The 25506-nt window shown below is 34.8% G+C and overlaps 1 protein-coding gene across 2 annotated transcripts in view; it reads right to left on the bottom strand.

The window, feature by feature from the left end:
* The window catches only part of LOC136041769 (protein spire homolog 1-like), a 90095-nt gene extending 68463 nt beyond the window's left edge, over positions 1–21632 (bottom strand). The window contains exon 1 of one of the 2 annotated variants that reach the window (XM_065726535.1): positions 21442–21632. The gene's annotated coding sequence lies outside the window, so the exon portion shown is untranslated. Of the gene's footprint in view, positions 1–2666; positions 2921–21441 lie in introns of those variants that run through there. The other variant, XM_065726534.1, reaches the window with a different exon arrangement.
* Positions 21633–25506: the final 3874 nt, after the last annotated feature.

The following is a 25506-nucleotide window of genomic DNA, read 5'->3' as shown; positions in this document are numbered from 1 at the left end:
ATGGAATGACCCTTGTGCAAATCACTTTTTCATCATGACTGCGTTGGCAAGCGCCAATTGAGGGTCCAAAATTTTTCCAATGTCTTCAACATATTATGTAAAATTTGAACAGTTTTTAAATATTCAGTAATAAATAAACCTAGAAAATCTTGGATAGGGATAATATTATTTATGTACATCCAAGATCACCAATCTGCCATAAGTCACAGTGTCTTATTCTTTATTTTGGGTAAATACCATCACCTTTTTTTATAATGATGCTGCAACTGCAATATTGAGGGACAGAGATTTCACTTCAATGAATGAACTGATTTAGACATAATAGATCGGTAGTTAAATCTTCACCTTCTGTTTTTGCAACAGCTTGACAAAGGGTCAAAATGTAAAAAGCTCAAATGAGAGCATTTTCTCCAGATGTGCAAGGGGATTCAATCGTCGCAAAGTACGCCTATTTTATTTCTTAGCTTGTCATGCACAAATGGTAATAAATTCAACGAGTAAAGTTTATAGTACAATAATGCTTGCCCAGGATTTTGAAAATGTGTTTCAAATCTTAGAACTTCTTGCTGACCCCTACAAGTACCTTCCGAGCAGAATTTTTGAATTAAGAGCTATTATATAACTAGGAATTTTTTCTACAGAGATGGGGTTTTACGAAAAAATCTAAGGTTTAAATTGTCGAAATACAAAAAAAAAGAAAACCCTCCTTTACCCTCTTGTTCTTAATTCTTGGTTAAACTTAATTCTGGGTTATGCCTAGAATAGCTAGATAACTTCCTAAAACATTAACAAAACCAATTAATAGAGGTATTTGAAAACTTCACCAACAAACTTTTTACGAGTTTCTATCATATTGTTACCATTGACCTTTCATTTTACGCGTCATATTAGGGCAATGTGAAACTAGTATATTTGTTAATATCGCTTGCGGTCGCTTTCATTTATTTTTGTCCACTAAAAACTGTACAGCCTACCTAAGGTTCATACTAGAGAAATTTCCTCGAGTAGCCTTCTCATTTTGTATACTAAAAAACGCATGGATATTTTTTTTTCTTTTTTTATCCTCAAAATCTAACATGTTTTTGTGACACAAAAGAAAATGTATTCAGTAAGCATTACAGATTTAGAAAGATAAAATAAAACAAAAAGAAATTACCGCATATTTACCACACAGACTGTAGAAAAATAAGTATAAATAAAGCAACATAAAACAAAAGAAATAGTTGTGGCTTTTTCTTTTGAGTAGCATCCGCATGAAGGGAATAATTCCCAGAGGCACCCTTTTTCTACAGATTTTACCAAAACACAGTTGAAAAAATAGGCACTTACTTGTTATATCAACCACGCCACAGAAGTGTGGCTAGGTTAATCATAACAAAACATACTAAAATACTGGCACATACACAGGGGGGGGGGGGCTTCGGGCCCGCCCCCCCCCTGAAATTTTGTGAAATGTATAATTTCCCCATGGTTTCTTGGGATTTCTAGCAAAAATAGGACATTTATTAAGAATCTAGATACATGATTGAAGCCTTTTTGGGGGGATTTTTCAGCATGCAATTATCCGGTCAAGTCACTGCCCAATTATTAATCCATTTTCTGTCTAACTTTTTACCCTCTTTGAAGTAATTAGCAATTGCACTGTTATTTTTTTTGTAAAGAGAGTTTGCTTTCCACAGCAAAATAGAATTATCCTTGATATTAGGGCGTTTATCCCCCTTTTCAGGATAAAGTACAGCTTTTAATGGATCAATTTTGGAAACTATCATTTTTCATTAAAATCTACGTTTTTGCAATAGAAGAACTACCCCCACAGCACCCATATTGCACTGTTAACCCTAAAATTCCCCTTTCAGTGGGATATAATAGATTAATCACTGGTTCTAAATCGCTATGAACATAACCTGAGCCTAAAACGTACTTTTGAGGCTTCAGTCGTCTTCCCTCCATCCGCTACAATACTACAGATTAAAGTTAATCTGTATTTTCTGATATACTTGCTTTTTGCATTACTAAATTTAAAAAAAAGTGCTACTTTATATCTGCTGTTTCAAAGGTTTTGGCCCCCCCCCCCCCCGAAAAATATTCCTGTGTACGTGCCTGCTAAAATATGATGAAAATATAGTATTTTAGTAACAAAATTATGGAAACTACAACGGAGAATTATGGAAAGCATGCCATCCAGGACCCATTATATCAAATCGAAACCTAATCACCTCAACACACCAAATGTTTAAACAAAATATACCTGCATAGATACCATTTATCTCGCTCATGTTAAGCTGATCATCTCCGAGTGGACATAGAAAAACAGTTTCATTATGGATCAAGAACAATGTTGTCACTACAACACATACCAAGAAATGAGTAGAAAACAGGAAGGTCAGAATAATTTTATTACTTATTAAGGCCTTTAAATAAGGCAAAATAATAATAATCGCGTGGATTAGTAATCACTGCTTATGTTCTTTTAAAAAAGAATTTCTTATTTTTCTCTGTTCTGTAAGTGGAATCGGGAAGATTTTTGCAAAATTATTGTCAATCCCTAGGGGGGAGGGAGGAGTCTTAAGCCAAGGTATACCAAAAAGAAGAAAAAAACAACACCTGGGTCAGAAACCAAAGAGTGTACACACTGCTTATGACACAAGTTAAAATAAAAAGCTTACCTTGACGTTACTTGTCGAATGCAGCGTATCATAAAGGACTTCACCAGTGGGCCAGTTTTTAAGCCGTATTCCTTCATTATTAGCATGCTGCTCCACTTTGTACGTCCTTCCCGCACTGATAGTGTTTTATCTGCTAAAAAGAAAGGAATTCATAAAGCAAAAAAAAAACCATTGACCTGGAAAGAAAACCAAATTATAGAAAATACAAACACTGTCAAGGTCAATAATAAATAAAAATCTTCTCGCAAAAATTGCTCAATTTTACGCAAGATTCCGGTAATGATTAAGATAGAATGATGCTATAGAATTTCAATTATTAAACATAGAAGTACCATATGTGTTTATACAATTTAAAATATTGGTCATTTTGAAACAAAACATATATATAAAGCATGACAAAAATCCACAAATAAAGAACATCGTTTCAGATGTAGGTTCCGCTCACGAGCGTATCCAGAGAGTTATTTAGTAGGCGATTGATATATCAAGGGGTGGGGGGGAAAAATTACAATATATAAATTATCCACACATTCTTTTTTCAATTCAAATATTAATTAAATCCAGATCTCTAGATTTACTAAAAGTCGACGCGACTTTTCCCTACTTCGTCAAAAATCTGCGGAATATAGACCAAGAGAGATCCTTTCTCCTCCATGATTGATCCAAAGAATTCCCAGCAAAAAAAGATAAAACATATAAACATGTAATTGTCAAACGAGTCCCAAGACCATACCAAAAAGAAATGCTAGTAAATTCCTGGATCAACAAGCAATAAACTGAAAAATCTCCAAACCTGATTAATCTTGGAGGAAAAGGGGTCTCTTCAGTGCATATTCAAAAAAAAACTCAATAAAAACTTACACAGCTAATAGTGTTGTGTAGAAAGACTGCAGCAAAATGGCCTATTTGCCTGAAAAACTGGAATTCTTCCTTCACGAAGCAACTAAATAATCATTGCAAGAAAATATTGCTTTTACTGGAACCTAGGCTAAGGATGTACTTCTGCCAAGTACTGACATACAAAGCTTGTTTTCCGTTGTTCCGTGCTAAACTAGTTTTTATTTATTTCTGGTTTTCCGCGGGGAGAGTCAGGATCGCTAATCATCAACCGTGTGCAACTATGGCAGTATTAGTTTTCTTTCGAAATTTTGTCCAGACAAGCTTTGCCCTTAAAAAAAAAAAAAAAAAAACTAACCAAACTTCAACCATTTTAACATTTTTTACAGCGCAACTTTAGGTAAAAGAAAGTCCTATCGGTTTTTGTGTGCTATCTCTATGCAACCCAATCTCCAGAAAAACTTTTTTTTCTAATAATATAAACTAAAATTATATTCAGTTTTGTAATATTCAGTTTTGTTCTACTCGAAACCACTTTTAAAGAAAATATTTCTTTTAGTTTTTGAAAACCTTGACTTCCAAGGAAAGGTCTTGAAAAAAGGTAAGTTGCTTAAAATATTATAACTTAGTAGCTTAATTTGTCAACTATCTGAAAATGGCTTTGAATTAATTTGTGTTTGTTAATCAGTTTATGAAAGGAGAATATGTTAGTCATCCAAACAGACAAAACATTAAATCAATATTTTACCCAAGTCTGTGAAAAAGATTTAGCTCACTACATTATCATTAGCAGGTATAAGCCAATTTGAATTTCTTCGTACAGAGGGCCAAGATAGCCAGTGGTGTCAATGAAGGAGGGGAGGGATTTCCAACTGAATTTTTTAGACAACGTTTTTTATTTTTGTTCAAAATTAAACCATAAATACCCCACCTCCCTCTAGATTTTGAAAATTAAATTTATTGTGTTTTCATTGAAAAGAACTGATAAAATGTTTGCATCCTCCCCCTTCATTTTCATGGCTATGAGAGGACATAAATTGTATACACTAAAAGCAGTTTTAGCCAGATCCTGATTATTCTTAAATATTACTAAGGAAAGAATTGAATTATCCAAACACTTTTATTGTACCTTCCGCTTAAAGAACTAATTAAAAAGTAATTTTAGGAAGATACATTACTTATAAATAAAACTGATACCTGTGCACGGCTATACAAGTTTCAACATCAATGGAAAAATATGAGAAATAAAACTTACATTCAGATGTCTACTTAAGTCAAAACTCAAGACTAAACTGAAATAATTGTTATGGAATCCTTTTTTATATCACAATGGAAAGAAAGAAGACACCTAGAAATGGACCAAGAATAACCAGAAAAAAGTGTCGACTCATCCTGACAAATGATTTCAAAATGTTGCAAATAAGAAAGGGTTAGTAACGTCAAGTGCTGCGTAGACAGTAAGAATGACCCTGCGAAATAAAAATGCTTGTCATTCTGATTTTACAATTTTGTACAATCAAATGAGTCAGCAACTTTAAATACTGTATGTGCAAGTCATACTCTACTAATATGACAAAATTACTGACTTACATAGATAACATCAATTGATGAAGTCAAAAGTTTCCCTATTATACGAGACTAATTTTGCCATACAGACGGCCAAAAATAAAAACGAACTATGGAGGCTACGTATTTCAGGAACGGTGGAGATGCCACAACTTGCCGAAATTAGAACCTAGGGACAATTTGTACTTTGTATGATAGGAGGGGATGGTCTTCCTCCAAATGCCCTCTTCTCTCAGTAGCACTTTCAGCCTATGATAAAACAGTACCAATTTCAGCTTGTAACCACTTAACGACTCTTGGGTAGCCTACACTTCTTAGTTATTTAACGTTAATCGTTTAAAATCTTTAAGATGGCAGTATGACTCATTGAAATCAGAAACCTTAAAAGTAAATATTTCATAAGTAGTGTTTGATTTCCAAGAAAATGGCCTTATAGATATTTATGAATTTCCGATTTATAAGGAGCCTGATGGCTAAGTTATGCTTTATAAGGAAATCTGAAGCTTACAATGACGTATAAATCTCATAAATAATGTAAGAAAAATCGAGAGCATATTTTAAAAATGACAAATTTTCCTGAATCTGAGTTACGCATGCATTTTCAATTGGCAATATTTGCGTACTAAAAGTTATTCCCTCCAGCCCATTCCCCATACTAAATTGCCCCCTCTTTCTGACTTTACAGAAATATGAAACACTTTCGATTCACGACCAATCAGGGATTGCATAGGAGGGATCCAAAATGATTAAACATTATTTAAATAAGCCTCAAATTACTGAAATCAGAACCCCCAAAGGGCATATTTCAAAGCATATATTTGCTGTCAAGCCTCAGGCAGCTGGATGCTGTAGTGATTTATTAGCAGTAATATTAGTTTTAGAAGCCATTAAGATTGAAGTTTATATTGCAAGTTCTGGACAACTTTTGACATATAAAGGTTAACTCAAAATATATTAAGTACAATTTTCACAAACAATGCCAGGTTAAACCACGTTTATAATCACAGTCTTGAAAGAAAAGTTTTGCTGGCAACAAATATGAGGCTAATATTGCAATAAAGAACACCATACTCAAAACGGACGAAGTAAATATTGCGCAAATAAGGCTTAATTCACAATAGAAACCGATTTCACAATAGAATGCTTTCCATAATTCAAAATGATTATTTAAATAAGCCTCAAATTACTGAAATCACAACCCCCAAAGGGCATATTTCAAAGCATATATTTGCTGTTAAGCCTCAGGCAGCTGGATGCTGTAGTGATTTATTAGCAGTAATATTAGTTTTAGAAGCCATTAAGATTGAAGTTTATATTGTAAGTTCTGGGCAAATTTTGACATATAAAGGTTAACTCAAAATACATAAAGTACAATTTTCACAAACAATGCCAGGTTAAACCACGTTTATAATCACAGTCTTGAAAGAAAAGTTTTGCTGGCAACAAATATGAGGCTAATATTGCAATAAAGAACACCATACTCAAAACAGACGAAGTAAATATTACGCAAATAAGGCTTAATTCACAATAGAAACCCATTATCAGCAAACGTTAATATTTATTAATACAATAATGTTTAATTCTCAATGAAGTTTGCCTTCTGAAGTCGTTTGTAGCATATTTGAGGTAAATATTGAAATACTGAGGTTCAAAATCTTGGCAAATGTAGAAAAATAGAAATACTTTTACCACCGTTTTATTACTAAATTTCAATTTCTAATCAACATTATTTGCTTATGTTATTAAAACTTATTAGAAGGGTGTCAATTCCCAAGATTATAGGAAAGCGGCAAAAGGTTTTCAAAATTTGGAGATTCAATTCCCAAAATTATAGCAGAGGGGCAAAAGGTTTTCAAAATTCAACGAAAATATCAAAAACGTTTTTTTTTTCAATGAACATATGAAACACGAGATAAGAGCTCATATGGCACTTGTGATGAAGTCAGAAGAGTCAAGAGCTCATATGGTATGAGCTCTAGCAAAATTCTAAGAATCAATAGATTGCTTTAAAAGGAAAATTCACGATTTAAAATAAGAGCTCTGAGTCACGAGGTCCTTCTAAATATCAAAACTCATTAAGATCCGATCACCCTCTCGTAAGTTAAAAATACCTCAATTTTTCTAATTTTTACTCTCCCTTCAGCCTCCCAGATGGTCGAATTGGGGAAAACGACTTTATCAAGTCAATTTGTGCAGCTCCCTGACACACCTACCAACTTTCATTGTTCTAGCACGTCCAGAAGCACCAAACTCGCCAAAGCACTGAACCCCACCACCTAACTCCCCAAAGAAAACGGATCCAGTTCAGTTACGTCAATCACATATCTACAACATTTATAAGCGTTTTTAAAGATTTCCGGTTTCCCCTTCCAAATCCCCCTAATGTCAACAGATCTGATCGGAATTTAAAATAAGAGATATGAGACATGAGTTCCTTCGAAATATCAAATTTCGTTAAGATCTGGTCACCCGTTCTTGAGTTAATACCTCAATTTTTTTATTTTTCCAGATTAACAACCCCCAGCTCCCTCAAAGAGAACGGATCCGTGCTAATTATGTCAATCTTGTATTTATAACTTGTGCTCATTCTTCCCATCAAGTTTCATCCCAATCTCTCCACTCTAAGCGTTTTCCAAGATTTCTGTTCCCCCCCCCCTCCAACCTTATGTCCCCAGATCCGATTCAAATTGAAAAAGGAGATTCTGAGACATAAGATTCTTCTATATATCAAGTTTCATTAAGATCCGATCACCCACTCGTAAGATACCTTAATTTTCACTTTTTCCAAGAATTCCTGTTTCCAACTCCAACTCCCTTCAATGTAACCGGATCTGGTAGAGATCTAAATGAGAGTTCTAAAGCACAACATCCTTCTAGATATCAAATTTAAATTTGATATCAAAATGAATTTGATATTTGAAGATATCAAATTAAAAAAATTTCTAATTTTTCAGAATTAACCAGCCCCTCCCCCCCCCCCTATTCCTTCAAAGAGAGCGGATCCGTTCTGGTTATGTTTATCACGTATCTAGGACTTACGATCATCATCCCCATCAAATTTCATCCCGATCCCTCCACTCTAAGCCTTTACCAAGATTTTAGGTCCTCCCCCAACATCACCGGGTCCGGTCGGGATTTAACATAAGAGCTCCAAGACACGCTATCCTTCTAAACATCAAATTTCATCAAGATCCGATCACCCCTTTGTAAGTTAAAAATACCTCATTTTTCTAATTTTTCAGAATTAACCAGTCTTTTTCAGAATCACTTGGTTAATACCAAGTGCCATAAAAAAGTATTTTTCAAAACCTAGGTGGGCAAAAATGTACAAGAGGAGACAAACCCCCCTGTCTTCGCCAATACTGTGAATCACTTACCATTACCACCATTAATACACACAAAAACCCACTCAATTAAAATGATTTTGTAAAAAATCTTATGTAAAAAAAATATTAAGAGGAGTAATTCGAATAGAAGTTTCAGTTTTACAGGCCTTTTCAAGTAATAAAGAAGATTGCACCACAGCAAAGTGCAATTGTCTGTCTTTTTTAGTCTTTAAATAAATAAACAAACGAGTTTTTTTTTTTTTTTTTACAAAGAATCAGGTATTGTCTTGAGCAGAGCAAAAAAAAAACTAACAGAAGTTATAGCAAAGAATGCATTAAAAGTTGAAAGAAACAGATATCAGACTCAACAAAAACTCAAAACAACCCAAAAATAAAACTTGTATTCAACTCAAACTCAAAACGAACAAAAATTACTAGATATATGAGCTGGGAAGTCATCCCCTTTGTACCCCAATTACAGTTAAAAAAACATATATTAAAGTTAAAAGAAAAATATATTCGACTTACAAAAAAAAAAAAAAAATGAACTTATCATGTAACAAAAATACAGCTGATATTCAAATCAAACTCAAAAAGAACAGAAATTACTAGATATTTGAACTGTAGAGTGGTCCTGCTTGTACCCCAGTTATAGCATAAGTGTCATTCATGCATTACTGAAAGCAATTAATAGATATATACTTGAAGCAATTTTAAAGCAAAAGCACAATACAAAATAATAAGGCATGAATGTTTTGTCAAATAACAACTCAAGAATGTATCCAGAGTGAAGGGTTTACCAGTTTTCAACTCATAGAACCCATCCCCCATTGCCCAAAGTTTAAATTCTACAAACAAAAAAGAAAAAAAATGCAAATAAACAAATTTCAATGAATTTGGTAAGGTCTTTTTGCAACTCCCCTCAAACGAAACAACCAAAACAAAGCATCCAGGATGAAGGATGTTATCAGGCTTTGGCCCCCTCCCTTGCCCAAAGGTTCAATTCAACTTATAAAAAGCTACAAAATACATATAGATAAATTTTGATGCATTTTTGTAAGGTCTTTTGTAAACATCCATCCCCAAAATTATGCCACCTCCTCTGAAGAACTCTAGATATGGCCCTATTAAAATTAACCTGTTCAAAATACATAGTGTTTTCAATGAAATACAGTTTAGAAAATTTGAAAACAAAAGAAAAAGTGAAAGAAAGCAGTTTTTTATATTGAATAAATCCTAAAAGTCATTCTGTTTTTATGTTAAAACAAACAAAAACGAATCAATTTTTAAATTAATTATTAAGTAAAACTATAATAATTGAAAACCAAGAACAATCAAGTCACACAAAAGAAATATACATGTTGAAACAAAGTTTTATATCTAAATTCTTCTAGTTTGTTCTATTTCATTTAAACAAATAGATCAATGGTGCCTAAGTTACACTTCGAAAATTAATAGTTTTAATTTTTGAACAAATCCATTTTATTCTTTGAAATTAAGTTTTGCAGTGATACTTCTATTTTACTCTTTTATGAATTCTGATGCTTTTTCAATATTTTGATGATACAAGTGATATCTGAATTCAATAATATGGAAAGATCATTAGCAGGTCTCTTTGTATGAGTAGCTGTTTACCTTTTTCTCAGCAGGGGTTGAGACAGATGTATGCAAGGACCTTGAAACTCCCTCAATAGCACATAGAAATAGTTTTATATATACAGTAGTTCATTTGTTTTTGCTCAATTAACAGGACCCCCTCCCCTCCAATAAAAAAAGGATCTTAGTGCAAGGGCCTGAATTGAGCCTTATCCTGGCCTGGCAGAATTTAAACATACCAAAAAGAAATGTTTACTAATCTCCAGAAGTCCTTAATTATTTTTTTGGTGGGGGAGGGAAGGGGGTAGAATATCAGCTTTACAAGCAGTATTTTGGAGGTGAGTCTCATTTCTCATGCTCTCAGAGTTGTACCCTAAGTCTGAATGATCCCAGGTCAAATAATCATGTATAGCTTTATTTTTACCAGATCTAAGATATACATTTGGTCAATCTATTATTCAGACTTCAGACATTTTTATAAAGCATACATTTCACAAGAAACTCAGACTTAATAACCTCCCATTTGATTTCCTGAATTCCAAGAACATGTCCTAGTTTTCTTTCACCTTGGATTGTTGAATCATATTAATAATTATGTTTTATGTAGAAGCCAATTTTAACATTCAACGAAATGAAACACAAAGAAAGAAAATATAAAGATAATTAACAAAATAAAGGTGATTTTCACCAGAGAAACAAAGCAGATTTTTGACAAGGATGCCCTCAGTACTCAAAAAATATACACAAATATTTCTTCTTTGTCTTTATTCCATTTTTATTGAACATCATGCACAGCCAGTGTAGTATGAGAAGAACAGAAGCCAGAAGGGGGCAAGCTCATACTGAGATTTCTGGAAAAGCGGGTCCCAAAAGTGGGTTTCAGGAAGGGATCACCAGCAGGTAACTTGACTCAATCAAAAGGCACAAAAAGAGATAGAAGTAACCAATCAAAAAATCTTGGTCAAGGAGGTGGTAAATAACCCAGGAGAGAGATAATTAGCTCTAGCCCTGGGAGACATTCCCTGAGAAGAAATTTCTCCATTGACTATTCAAAGGTAGGGTTACTGTAAAAAACGTTTGGGTTGTTGGCTGAAGAGTCCCCTCCCCCAGAAAAACAAAGTAGGACATTCAAAAAAGAAAAATATTTCATTATATTGTCAGCAAATATGCCAAGAGGACTAGAATATTGGCAGATTAGACATAGGACTTCATATACCAGTACACACATATGGTGGTGACAATGCATCTCCAGCATCTTTTACCAAAGCTCGTCAAGGGATGTTCTTGAGTGCTGCATCTTTTTCTAGGCATTGTCCAAGTGTAACCTTCTGTCACCCCCACTGTTAAACACCTGGAGGACAACAAACATCATGAGGCTTACAATTGCTGCTCACTCTAACCCTGTTTCCCAAATACCACCACCAAGTTTATCAATAATGAGTGGCTGTTTAGTCTTCTCTCTAATGAATAAGTTGGTACCAAGAATCTGTTTAAGACAATTATTTTCAGAACTCTGGATCCCTTTCTCTAGCTGTCTTGTCAGTGCCCAGCTTTTACAACCATAAATTAGTACTGACAGGACATTACTACTGAAGAACCTCAATTTCAGCTTCAAAGAGAAAGTGGCACTCCTCTAAACATTTCTTAACTTGTCAAAGGTGCTTCCTGCATATGCAATACATGTGACAATTTCATGCTTGGGGCTTCCATTAGCATCATTTTGAAGCAGCCTCCTATAATCTTGGGCAGTTTCTGGCAGAGACAAAGACATAGCCTATATATGATTGGCATAGAAGCCATATACAATTACCAGAACAGTCAAGGGAAATCCCAGAGGAAAAGAACTGCGTCTCCATTATGAGATAAGTACCACTTTAAAATCAGGCATTTATTATTCCAAAATGTATATATTTGGAAATTATCCAAGTACTGTTCAAAAGATGTAGTCGCCATAATTCTGAAAAACCTAATTGGTCATAGACATTTAGCGTTTTGTTTAACTTATATGCCACATGATGAAGAAGAACCACCAGGTAAGGTAACAGAACAGAAGCAACATAAGGGTATGAGAAAACTATGAACATCATTAACCACTACATTCACAGCTCACAACCCTTTATATAATACACCTCCCAATGTTAAAAAACAACTCCAGGTGCTTACTTCCTTTTTGAATTAAAATCAACTTGATGGAAGTGTATAAAAATCTAGAGCCACTGTTAAATAGAGTAAAACCCAGACAGATGGTCTTGTGAGTGGCATAGCTGGAATAACTTTTTTAAGGTTGTATAAAAATAATAGATTGGGATATCAAACATACACACTTATTTAAGATTTTTTATCTTGTTCAGAAGGGAGAGTGTTCCAAAAAAAAACCTCAAGAAAGAAAGTTCTGCCCCTCTACAAAAAGTTTTTGTTCATGTCAGTTCAAACATAGGATACACCTAGAGAAAGATTTGATACTTAATTATTCCTTATAAATTCAATTTGTTGGGTTATTATATAAATAAAAGCACTCTGGAACTTCCAATAAACCCTTTAATATTTTTTAAGAGTAAAATTTTTTTTGCAATATTTCTGTTTGTCTTATCAACAAAACATATCTGGCTTATTCTTAAAGAAATTCTACCAGAGTGTCAGACATGGGACTTAAAAATCCAAGGGACTAAGATATAAGAAGGATGTCTTTTCTGAAAAAAGAGCCTTGGTTTTCATTTTATATCCTTCTAGGATTTATCCGTAGTGCTCTTAAATTGATGACTGCCAGTCGAACCTCCACTGCTTCTTCTCCCACTCTTTATCAAGTTGGTTTTTGAAGGACTGGATGACAGTTGAATCTTTCAGTTTATTCCAATGATTTAAGACTCTTCTCGAAAAGAACGTTTGGCGAGTTTTAGATCGGGAGCTTGACTTTGCTAGCTTCTTGGAGTGTCCTCTTGTGTATTGCTGGCTGGTACTGAGATTGCCGCCAAAGATTGCTGACTTTTTGTTCTGTAGCTTGTAAGTAAGCATCATATCGCTGCGCAAGCGTCAGTAAACCAGAGTGGGTAGTTTGAGGTACTTGAGGTGGTCCTCATATGAGGTTGATGCTAGACTTTTTATGCATTTTGTTGCTCGTCTCCGTACGTTTTCGATGAGCCTCACATCTTGTTCATAAGAAGAACCAGCAAGACACATGCCAAAATCGAGATGACGTCTGACGAGAGCCTTGTATAATTTTATAAATATAGATGCCTGTCTGCTGTTGATGGTTCGTTTTAGTTGTCCAAGACTGGAGCTTGCACGGGAAACAACATGCTGGACATGGCTATGAAATTTAAGTTTATCATCAATAATGAAACCTAGATCCCTTTCTTCTGCTCTGTTCTTTAGCTTTTCTCTTACTTTGGTGGTGGGGTTATACATCGTGTAATTTGCCATTGGGTCCAAGGTGTAATACACAGCACTTTCCTGCATTAAATTGGAGAAGCAAGTCATGGGTCCAAATTTGTGTCTCGTCTATGTCGCGCTGGATTTTCTGAGGGCATGCAATAGCAAAGATTTTGGCATCATCAGCGAACAGGTGCATGCCATTATCAATATGGTTAAATATGTCATTGATGGAAATCAGAAACAAAGCTGGACCCAGTACAGTTCCCTGTGGTACTCCGCTCATTTACTTCAGCCTCGTCAGAGTATATTGGTTTGCCATCTGCAGCAAATAAGCGAACTTTTTGTTTGCGCTTTGTAAGGAAATTCATTAGCCAGTCTACGACAGCCTGTTTGATGCCGATAGTGGATATTTTGGAGTGCAGTCGACTGTGACGAACCTTGTCAAAGGCCTTAGCAAAGTCCAGCAGGAGCAGGTCAATCGGATTTCCTTGGTCAATTAGGTCTTTGGTTTTCTCGTATGATTCCAAGAGGTTTTTTTCAATTGATTTCCCTTATTGGAAGCCATGCTGCTTGGGGGACAAGATCTTGTTGGTTGTCAAATGCTTAAGGATTGAATCATTGACTATGCGCTCAAGTATTTTGACGACGACTGAGGTCAGGCTAATTGGCCGATAGTTTTCAGGCTTGGAACGATTAACTTTCTTGAAAACCAGTGTAATGCTGGCTATTTTTCAGTCTGCTGGCAGCTCTCTAGAGGTAAGTGATGTCTGGAAATTTCTCCTAAGTGGTTCTGCTATGATAGCTGCAGTTTCTTTTAATAGCCTGGGATGTAGGTTATCTGGTCCTGGCGATTTATCAGTATTTAATTTCTGTAAGCGTCTGAAAACCTCTGTATGTGATAGATTGATGCTTTCCATTGGTGATTATACAATGTATTTAGGTGAAGAGGGTAAAGGACCATCGGGTTCAGTGGTGAAAACAAAAACGAATTGCTGATTTAGTTAGTTTGCAAGCTTGTTGATATCAGTTATTTCTTCACCTTCTTCAGTTACTAGTTTCCTGATGCCTCGTCTATTATGGTCTTGGCTAAAGACATATCTCCAAAATTTCTTTGGATTCGTCTTAGCTTCGTCTGCAAGTGTAGATTCTAAGCTCGTGTATAAATCGCGAGTTAAATTTTTAAGTAATATCTTTTGTCATTGTCGGTAGTCTTCGCGGTTTTGGGATGAGCTTGCTCGAAGTGTACTGCTCAGCTTTGCTTAGCAGTAATTCCTTGAAGCATTGTCATTGTTGTTCTAAAGAGCCGATTAGGACATCATCCCAGGAGATGTTGATGAGATCCATTCTAATCTTCTCATAGTCTATGAAGATCCTTTTGAGGTAGCTGTTAGTTACTTTGAGGAATGTTGTTTTTATTTCAATGGAAATATGGTCGCTTTTCCCGATTGGGGCATGTACTTAGTATAAAGAAGGGATTCTGGTCTTCAAAGAAATATTTGGTCTAGGAGGCTTGGAAGCTGCCCGCTCATGAATCGGCTCGGTTGGTCAACAATTTGGTGGAGGCAAGTATCATGGATCATATCTATGATGGGATTCGCAGAATCAGAGGTAACATAGGGGAATTGGTCTTTCCAGGTGATGGTCGGCAGGTGGAAGTCGCGCGCAATTAAAAGGTCACCCTTCTGGGTGTCTGCAATCTTCCAAATGAGCTGAGCTAGCTTTGCATCTGTTTTTTCGGGTGAAGGTGATGATGGGCTTCTGTACACGCAGCCAATTCTAACATTGGGATGGTTTTTACTCTTTGGAGCTAAAATATCGAAGAATATTGTTTGAGCGTAAGGGCATCCACTTGGATGCGCAGTAGCGGTTGCAACATACGAGGATTTGACTAATGCAAGTGTTCTACGGCGGCAATGACTAGATGATAAATTGGATATAGCGTGGTATCCTTGCAGATTAGCAAGTGAGTCTAGGAGCTGGTTTCTTGAGTTCTTAGGACAGACCTCAGTAAGGAGTATAACATTATAGTTATTTGCGTAAATCATAGATTTCAGCTCGTTGATTTTGTTAAGAAGTTGGTCAACGTTTGCGATTAGAGCGGAAAAATCTTGACTTACTTGCTTCCTTTTTGAGTTAGATACTTCCTTTTGGTAATTGTAGATATTTCGGACTGGCTCATCTTCAATAGACAAGAAAGTGCTGCAGGATCTACTATCGTCGGTTGAATTGGCGCTTTCATTTGTGAAGGACTTGAACGAATCAAGACTGGACGAGTAAGAAAGTTCATCAATACTTGTTAGTTTATCGATATTCTCTGTGTCACTATTTACACTATGTACAGGGCTAGCAGATGGAGCAACTAACATTCCATGGTCTGGTGAGAGTATCCGCCACCCGGGCGCACAGAGTTTTTTGAGACGATCTGTCCGTGGTTGATAGCTAAGTTCGGCTCTCCTAGTTCAATTTGGCGTCTGAGTTCAGCGGCTAAGACTTTTCTTTTCTCCCGGTGTTCCCGTGATGCATCTGTCCTAAACTGAATTTCTTGACGAAGCTCGTAAGATCTTTGTAGAATGTGTTTTTTCAAGTTTAAATTTTGGACAGAGAAAAGAATTGGAGGGGGTCTGCTTTCGGTTGATTCTTGATAGCTTGCTCCTGCTTGTCTGATGTTTTACTGAGTGGCCCCAACCTTTTTGACAGGCGGTGATTGGCTTATAATGCGTCTTACATTAGTAATCTTTGCGTTAGGAATTTTGTATTGCTCTGTAAGATATTTCTCAATGAACGCCTTGTCACTGTTTATTCCTAGCTGCAGGGGTACGCCATAAGCAACTAGGTTAAATTTCCTGCTATCTCTGTCTCTTTTCTGTCGAAACAGTCTGCGGACTTCGTCTTCGAGGTGGGAATCAATGGCCTGTTTGATCTTGGATGTTTCCTGCAGCATTGCTGCTTCGACATGCTGTTTAACTTCTAGGATAGTACATTTTTTCGCCATGTTTTTCTCAAGTTCATCGAGACGCTCTTTGACTTCATCTATGATTTCGGTGATATCACGTTTAAGATCCTCTACAACTCCTTTAACTATGTCCGCGATAGCCGAAGCACTTGGGACCTTGGATGTTATACGCCTCGAGATTTAAGCTAATGAAGGGGGATCTGCTGATGTACCAGAGTGCATTCAAACCGGACATTTTTCACATCCATCGCATAATACGGCTTTAGATTCTGGCTCAAGACCTTGTTTGCAGCCTGCGCAGAAATCTAGAGACTTTTTTGGACTGGATAATTTCCGTTTGCGGTCTTGTTTAGGAGCCATGTTTTTCGCACAACTTTTTCGATTCACCCTCTTGTAGGTCTTTTTCTTTATTTCTTATTCTGTGGCTAGCGTAAAAAGATCGCAGCGCGAATGAAAACGCAGGGTGAATGAAAACGCAGTGCAAAATTAAAAATTAATTGCCGTCTTAAATTATTTACTAGATTGGAACTGTGGGAAGTGCAGATACCGAAATCACCTATCCCCAGCAGTTTAACGACAAGTATCCAGCCGGTAAAAATACGGCCCTTCGTGTTCGTTATACCTCTCTTCTGCACAGGTTAATCCAAATGAAGAAGATGAGCGGCTCAGTTTAAGTAATCTGTGGCTTTTTAGAAAGAAACAAATATTTCGCAACTTGATATCGGGAACACTTAGCTTGTCCGACATCTCAAGTATGCAGAATTAATTTCGCATCCCTCTGGAATTCTTCGAAGAATTCTCAGTCCCGATTAGAATTTCATCTGTAATTATCGCAGGGTTATGAGGTCAAAAACCCCACGAAAAAATTCTACGAAATTGCAGCATTTATCTGAGGTTTTTCAGAAAATACTAAAGAAAGATAGTGGCGACCCATATCCAAAGCATAAGGAAGACCAGAGCATAAGGAAGTAAGATCTAATTCTAGAGAGATTTCAAATTCCAAAAATGTGTGACAAAAAAAAAACTTCCAGTGTAAGTGGCTAAGAATATCTCAGTTTAAAAAAAAAATTACTTCTGATCAACAGCTTTTAGATGATTATTATCAAGGATGTAGATCTTCACCTTACTCGGTGATCATAGAGCTTTAATTGTATGATAACTGCTAAATACAGTGATCATTGACTTCTTGTTCTGTTATTCTTGAAGCAAAAAAATTAAGCTGTTTTAAACAAAGAGAAAACACAAAATTTCTCATGCCCTGCTAAAGGATTATCTCTAAGCAGAGTAATAGCTCATCAGCAGTTTTTTGATAGTTGTTTAATAAAGCGATTGTTAATATTCTAGTTGAGTGACTTCTTGTCATCTCAGAAAGGGGTAAGGTTAGGAAAGTGAAACTTTCAGGGGTGGGTTTACAGGCTGAAGTATATCCTGGGAAGGAATTTTAGAGTACCCACCTCCACTCCTTCTCCCTCTAGAGAGCCCAGAAATTCGCCTATCTGACAGGTTTGACAAGTTTAACAGGTTTGTCAAAATTGAAATTTTGACAAAACAACATTTTATCTTAAGTTTTAGTTACCAGTTGCTTTTTCTCTGCCTTTAGTTCTGAAAATGCAATTCCTGTTATGAGTAGAATTCTGAGCCATATCAATGTTTTTTTTTCAAAATTTACGAAATGTATTGGCATATCTTTGAAACCTTATAAATTTGGATTGAGCAAAGTTGTGAAGCTGAAAACAATATTATTGTACTTCATTCAACAGAAGATCTATTTTACAAGATTTCACTTTTATAACACATATTTTGAAGGTTGGGGCCCTCTAGAGGGAGAAGGAATAGAGGTAGGTACTTCAAAGTACCTTCCAAGGACATACTTTAGCCTGTAGATGCTTCCCTGAAAGTTTCATTTTCCTAACATAACCCCTTTCTGAGATAGCAAGAAGTCAATCAACTTGAATTTTTCCCATATGATTTTCTTTCAAATTATATTGATCTACCCTAAATAGGGTGATAATGCTGTCTTCAAGCAATCATCACATTAAAGCTGCAAACCCATTGTTAACATCACAATGCAAATAAGCTGAAATAGCAGTATAATTGACTAAGTATCAGTGCAGTATTAGTATTTTAACCATGGTCTAGCTTCTTTAGAATTATGTTTGAGTAACCTGATGTGAGCTACCTCTTCTAATCAGGTCAGGGCTTTAAACTAATTTCCCAGGGATGAAAAATATGGTAGATTTTCCTTTAACTACATATATTTAACTATATTGTGTATCAGACACAAATTTATTTTTAAGCTTTTTGGTCTAAAGGATTTTTTTTTAAACTTGGTCAACTATCAGAGACAGCATCTTACCCATTCTTGAAATTATACTAAACAAATCTGATAAATTCTAGTAGGATCCAATTTGGTGATATTTCGCTATGTACATTTATTCCATCTTTCATTTAAATTTGATACTCCTTTCACTAACTTCAGCAAACCAAAAAAAAATTCTACTTTTTGTGTATAGAATGCCCTCCTCTTTCCCTATTTGACCTAATGTCAATGAAGAAAACTTTAAAAGCCTTAGCCTTTTTGACCTAGGGTCATATTCTCAGAATCTCAATCAAACAGATGGATGGACAAATAGATATTGCAATGTCTGTGCTATCTATTGTTAACACATTTGATCCCAGAAAAGATTTAACAAATTTTATCATTGTCACATCATATTTAGCATGCTGATGAACCTGATATTTGCCTTGCAGTGTCCTTTTTCAAATAATATTTATCAAAAATAAAAAAAGTCTTTTATTTTTGCTGTTTAAGATGTTGATGATTTTACAGAATGTTATATTTGAGTGTGAGTGTGTGCTAGGATTAACAATGCTTATGACAGCAAAGGTCCTTCCATTTGTGGCACCACAGAGTATTAAATCCCTGACCCTAAACTCCTGAGTCAACTGTCATATTTGACATATGTAAAAAAATGTATTTAATTTTTTTTTGCTCCTAAAGGTGTCGTTGAAAATAGTCAGAGCTTTGGGGTGTGAATCCCCTTATTTGTCCTGTTGGAAGGAGGCTAGTAATGTACTTGCAATTTTCATAGTTTCTTGTTAATCTTATAATCTCAATTTTTGCAATTTTCTTGTTTCTTTACCACTTCAATGGTATTCTATGAACCTGTTCTTGTTCTTTGTAATATGCCTTTACTGTATTTGGGATATATCTGTAGGCTTCTCTTTGATACTCTACAATAGCATCCTTATTTAGATCAGGTTGCATGTAGCTTTTTCTAAATGTTGTCAAGTCTCTTAAGTCACTTATACCTGGTGCTTTCCCTACTATTTTTAGTTGATAAAAAAAAAATTTAAAGAAAGTTCCCATTGAAAAGAGCCCAAAAGTGAGATTGAATTTATCAAAGCTTGGAGGTTTGCCCCTTCAGTCTGTTGAAAGAAAACAGATTCATAATTGAAGCTTTGTTTATTTCAATCTTAAGAGTGACCTACATTTGTGACAATTCATTAAATGATTGTAAATGGATACTTTTATTTATTTATTTGTTTTGTTTGAATTCTAAATGATTTTTTTTAATTCTTTAAATTGATATACATTCCTTACAAATTTATTAGTTGCACCACAGTTCCATTTGCAAGTTTTGACCTACTTTGTAACCCTTGGTCTCAAAATTGCATATAAATTTATTGAAGCTAGGGAACATAGAACTCCTGTCTGTTTGAAGAAAATGGATGGATGTAAGTTGGTTTAATTACACTAAAGTCCTAGGGCCATTGCAATTAAAACAAGACAATAAAGCTTAACTATAAAATACTTGACATTACATAAGTATAACAGTCACAAAGAAAAACCATTCACAAAATTTTACTTTTGTGCTCAGTTGCCAACGTGAGCAATCGCCTAAATTGTTAAACCTTGCAAAACATTCACCAGCCATCTCTCATGACCCACACTCTTGTCTATACCTCAACAATTCATTGAAAAGGAACAACTACCCTACTGACATTTCTTCATTTGTACTTATGTTTAATAAGTTTAAAAGAAAGCTTATATGACTAAGTCAGAAGCTCAGTAAAGGACCAGGTGGTCCTTTAGCCAGGAAGTGCAATAGGAAGCTAGGGGCCAGCCATCCTGTGCTTTTGCATGCCCTTTCTGCTTACTGTCCCCACATTTCTTTAGGTAACCTTTTAAAGTTGGGCCAATTCAAGCTGAGCTAACAGAGTCACATCACTGATCCCTGTCCTAAACCAAATAAACTGGTAATGCCAGGAATTAAACCTGTGCCCTTTGGACAAAGGATTCTCAAGCTAGAGAGCCAGCCACTTAGGAAGGAACACAAATGTGACCACAGAACAACAATTGTTTGAAAAAAGAAAATATTTAAAAAAAAATCAAGTCATAGTTACTGCCCATAAACAATATGCATTTTATTTAGACAAATTAAATTTAAGACAGGTATCAACAAAACTCCATCAGGAATTGTATTTACTTAAGATACAATAAGCAATATGAAAGCTTAGTTTTGTGATATTCTAGTCTTGAAATAATACAAAATAAGAAAAATTATAGTTCTAAAATGCTTTAAACAGAAGGAATTGTAAAGACAATTGTTCTGATCAGCAAGAAAAATATTAACATAATTCTCTAAACTTGGAACTTTTTAAGACAACTTTTTAGCAAAGCAAATGCAAAACAAAAGAATTCAGCTAAAAGGTGGTAAAATATAGGACAAATCTAATTGGTCTAAATAATCAAGGCCAATAAACACAACTGCCTTCTAATCTCAATTCTTTGTGTTTCTGATTCTTAGCAGCAGCTTTGTAATGGAAAATCTCAGTTCTATTAGCCTACTAGATATGGTCTAGATGGTTCTGGAGACATTTAAATTTTATTTTCTCTAGAGATATATTTAGTGCATAAGTGGATGTGCACTATATTACAAATCTAATGATCACCCATTTTGCATGACCACTAGATTTCAAAGGCCAGAGAAAATCCGATCCTTGAATCTAGTGATGACCTTTGATCTTGATTGCCATCATAAAAAAGTCATGGGCCTTACTTATTGTTAGGCATAGGCCTACCAAAGACTATAGTAAATGCTTGATATACCCAGTGTCTGACCTAAGCTATCCAAAATCAAAGTCTTGACAATTGTGCATGCATTATCTGTAAGAGAAAAAATTGCTCCTCCATCAGACACAGCAAATGAATGTCCAGTACTTTAATTTGCAGCAGTAGCAAAGTGATTAGGAGCTACATTCAAGCTGTTTTCAATCTAATGGTTGATTTCTGTTTCTTCCCCTACTACTCAGTTGCTGTTGCGTAGGGATTTGAGCTTCAAAGAACAAATGACGAAAACAGCTTTCGGACTGAGTATTCAGAATTAACCCTGCATCCGGATGAAGCATTCCTTGTGAAATAAGATTTCGGACACTGTCATAGTTACAAAAACTCCTTTCTTGCCCATCAGAATCTTTTGGAACAGAATAGAGTTCTGAACAGGGCCTCGAACACAGTGTTACCAGATGTAGCATAATTATACGGAAGGTAGTATAATTAGGAACCAAAAGCATCCAAGCATAATCCTCCTTAAGTTACCACAATCTAAGAGGGTGTTCCAGGTGAAAAATCAAGTAACTTTAAAGTAACTAGAGAAGTTATGCCCGTTCCACATTATAGTCACATCTGTCGATAAAAATGCAAATATTTACGAGCTACTCTGGATTTTACCGTCACACTTCACCATTTTCCTCAAGAAGCAAAAGATTTAAAATTTTTAACCATGGATGTCCATGCAGTTTTTGCTTCAATGGTCATGTTCTCTGCTGTTGCTGGCTATATGTATTTGAATTCTGGGCAGTCACCTCAGCCAACAAACATAGCTCCTGTTACCAGTAAATATATCTAAGTCCTGATACTAGCTTGTATCTAGGCCTAACTCAGTCCTTTTTATTCTCAATAGTTAACTAGCCTATCTGACTAGTGTATTTCCTTCATATGATTCGTAAATCTTAATGCGTGATTAACATGAGGAATAAGATATTTGTGGTAGAATATAAGATGAAGAATTTTTGTTTTCTTTAAAGTAGCCTATTTGAGCTTCATCCCTTTCTTGACAATATCCAAGGAAACTTAATTAAGTTCTAAAATTTACTTAGAAACAATATAAAATACTTTCTAAAGGCTCTTTCTTCCCTTTAACCTGCTACTACAGTGCTGAAATTTTAGGAAGTTGACAAATGAATTGGGGGGTAGGATCTTGTGAAATAAAATAAATTTATTACCTTAAATTGCAGCCCCAAGCAACCTAAGTATACCTCCTTGTAGAGCTCCAGAATTATGACTTGAATTGTATACAAAGTTCATTAACTTTTTTAAAGTTCTCATATCAGCTCTTTGTATATGAGCTCATAATTTATAAAATTAAGGCTTAAGGGGTCTGATTACTCAGGCTTGATTATTAATCTAAGAGTAAAAATTTAAACCACACACCTTCCTAAAACCACACTGTTCTTTTCTTAAAACTTTATCTTCAGCATCTCTAAGTCTAAAAAATGTCTATCATACTAAGGAATTTGTTTCCCAGAGGACCTAGGCTAATTCTTTTATAATCACCACACTCACTCTTATTATGTTTTTTTTATTGAAGGAATTAATTAGAGTTTTCCTACAATTGCAATGTACTTCCCTTTTTAAGAAATCATGTTCACAATCTTCAGTATTTATATGGCATAGCCACCATATTAAAAAAAGAAGAAAACAGCTAATCTGCCAAATTATTAGTACCTGAGGCCTAATTAATTTTTAATCCATTTAGTACTATCTCTAATTCTTCCTCATAAAATAATCTTCCTTCATTCTTTTCTACATCATTTCCTGTAAAAGTTTAGCACTTTTTCAAAATGTTCTACCCATCATGTTTTCATAACTTTATTGTTTTCTTCTGAGGAGGCCAACCACTATACCAGTGTTAACATTAGCCTAATTAAATATGATTTCAAAAATTGACAACAAAGAATGGAAACATGAAAATTTGCTTTACAAAGGAATCATGCATATAATTCAATAAGAGTTCATTAGGCCTATTATAATATTTTCTGTATAAGCTAGGCCGAGTATACAGAAAACACATTTTTTTTTTGTAGCTCTGCATACAGCCTTGCATAAGGATTTATCTGGAACAACTAGGGGAGGAGAGGGGTTCTCTAATTAGCACACAGCTTACTACATTTGGAAATGTTGAGGCAGATTTGAGTGATATTTTAATTTTGTGAAGCAGTAAAATTCTACTTTAGCTACTATTGGCTATCTTGGAAAGGGTTTAGGTTAGGAAAATAAAACTTTCAACAATGGTTCTATGAAGGTAATTTAAAGTACCTACCTCCTCTCCTTCTAGGCTACATGTAGAGGGTCCTGACTGGTAAATTTATGACAGCTCATATTATTGACTTACCAGTAAAGTGAATGTAGCACTTGATGCCTTTTTTACACTTTTTATAAATATAATAATTGCTTTTATTGCTAATTCAAAGTTAAGCACTTTTTGACCTAACCTTATTATAAATAATTTTGGTGCTGAGAAAATGTAGTATTTTTTTGTCAAAGACAACCAAGATAACAGTGCTGAGAAAATGTAGCATTATTTTGTCAGAACTCAACCAATAACTCATACTTAAATTGAATATTTGTCATTTTTAAGAGCTCAAAAAGTGCTTAAATTTGAATTTACAATTGGAGCAATTATTATATTCATAAAGAGCATAAAAAAAGGAATCATGTGGTATGTTCACTTTTATAGTAAGTCAGTAATTTGAGCTGTCATAAATTTACCTGCTGACCTTTAAAAATCCATGTATTATAAAAGTGAAACCTTACAAAATAGATCTTATAATTTAAAGTGTACATAAAAGTAAATATAAAGAATAGTTTGAAACAATATAAAGTACTTCCTAAAGGCTCTTTCTTCCCTTCAACCTGCTACTAATGGAACAGTAAGTCCCTATAGCCTAAATCTCTTTGTTGGTAATAAAAACCAAAAGAGGTAGGCTACCATCATATTCTTCATTTCATACAATTTCAAAATATGAGTGACATTTTCATAAGACCATCCCTCCCCCCTGATGTGTTCAAATGTAGTCTTATAGACTGTATAAAACTCAGATAACAAAAGTTTTCTAGGATTACTGTAATTTCTGCCTTGTAATATATCTTCATCATATTTTGCCCCATAAATAAGGTAGGTGAATGTATAACAGCAATTGTTTGGATAACTTTTGTAGCTAGGAGTTTATTTTATTACTTAATATGTCTTCTAATTCAGACTCTAAATGCACTGATTGCTTATTTGGCAAATATAGACCAACACCCTTTGTTTTTTTGTACTATCAATTAAGTCAATCTGACTAAAAAAAAGCAAGTCATCAAAGCTTTCGTAAGGACCTTGTCATGCACTATATTTTGGAAATTGGTTCATTTTCAAGAATAGAGATTAGTAGGCTACAATTGAGATGATTTTAAACCTATTTTGAGTTATCTTAAGGCTGATTAAAGAAATTTGTTGTTCTTTTTATTTTTATACCATCCAATCTGTCTTAAACAAATGGATTATAGATATGTTACGTAAGAATATGTTCGTTTTTTTGTCAAATTGTCTATAGTTAACATTAAATTAGTCTCAGACTGTAATTTTTTAGTCTTTTTTTTCTTATAACTGCTTAACATTTTTAATATTGTTATTAACTAACCTATAATTTCAGGTAATACACGCCGCAAGAGAAGATGGTGGACTCGCCCAATTTACTCTGAGGATCAGAGGAGAAACCAGGGTCAACATGACAATCTAATGAAGGAACTAATTTTGTCAAATGACAATGTGAAGTATTGGAAATTCTTAAGAATGAATAAAGTTTCTTTTGATATCTTATTAGAAAAAATTCGGCCAGAAATAGAAAGAAAAGACACTAAATTCAGAAAAGCAATTATACCAGGAGTACGACTGGCCATCACACTTCGCTACTCAGCTGAAGGATGCAGCCATTACTTGAATTTTACATTCACCAGGAACGGCTTTTGAAGTAACTAAGGTCTTATTCAGATAGAAAAAAATATTATGACCAAGATTTTCATAACATTTGTTTTAGACTCATTTAGTCTGAATTTAGAATAACTTCCTGCGCATAAGTCCTT

Source organism: Artemia franciscana, unplaced genomic scaffold (genome assembly GCF_032884065.1).
Source record: "Artemia franciscana unplaced genomic scaffold, ASM3288406v1 PGA_scaffold_37, whole genome shotgun sequence".
Taxonomy (NCBI): domain Eukaryota; kingdom Metazoa; phylum Arthropoda; class Branchiopoda; order Anostraca; family Artemiidae; genus Artemia; species Artemia franciscana.
Note: the sequence above shows the minus strand (reverse complement) of the source record. Positions and strands in the feature narration are given on the sequence as shown.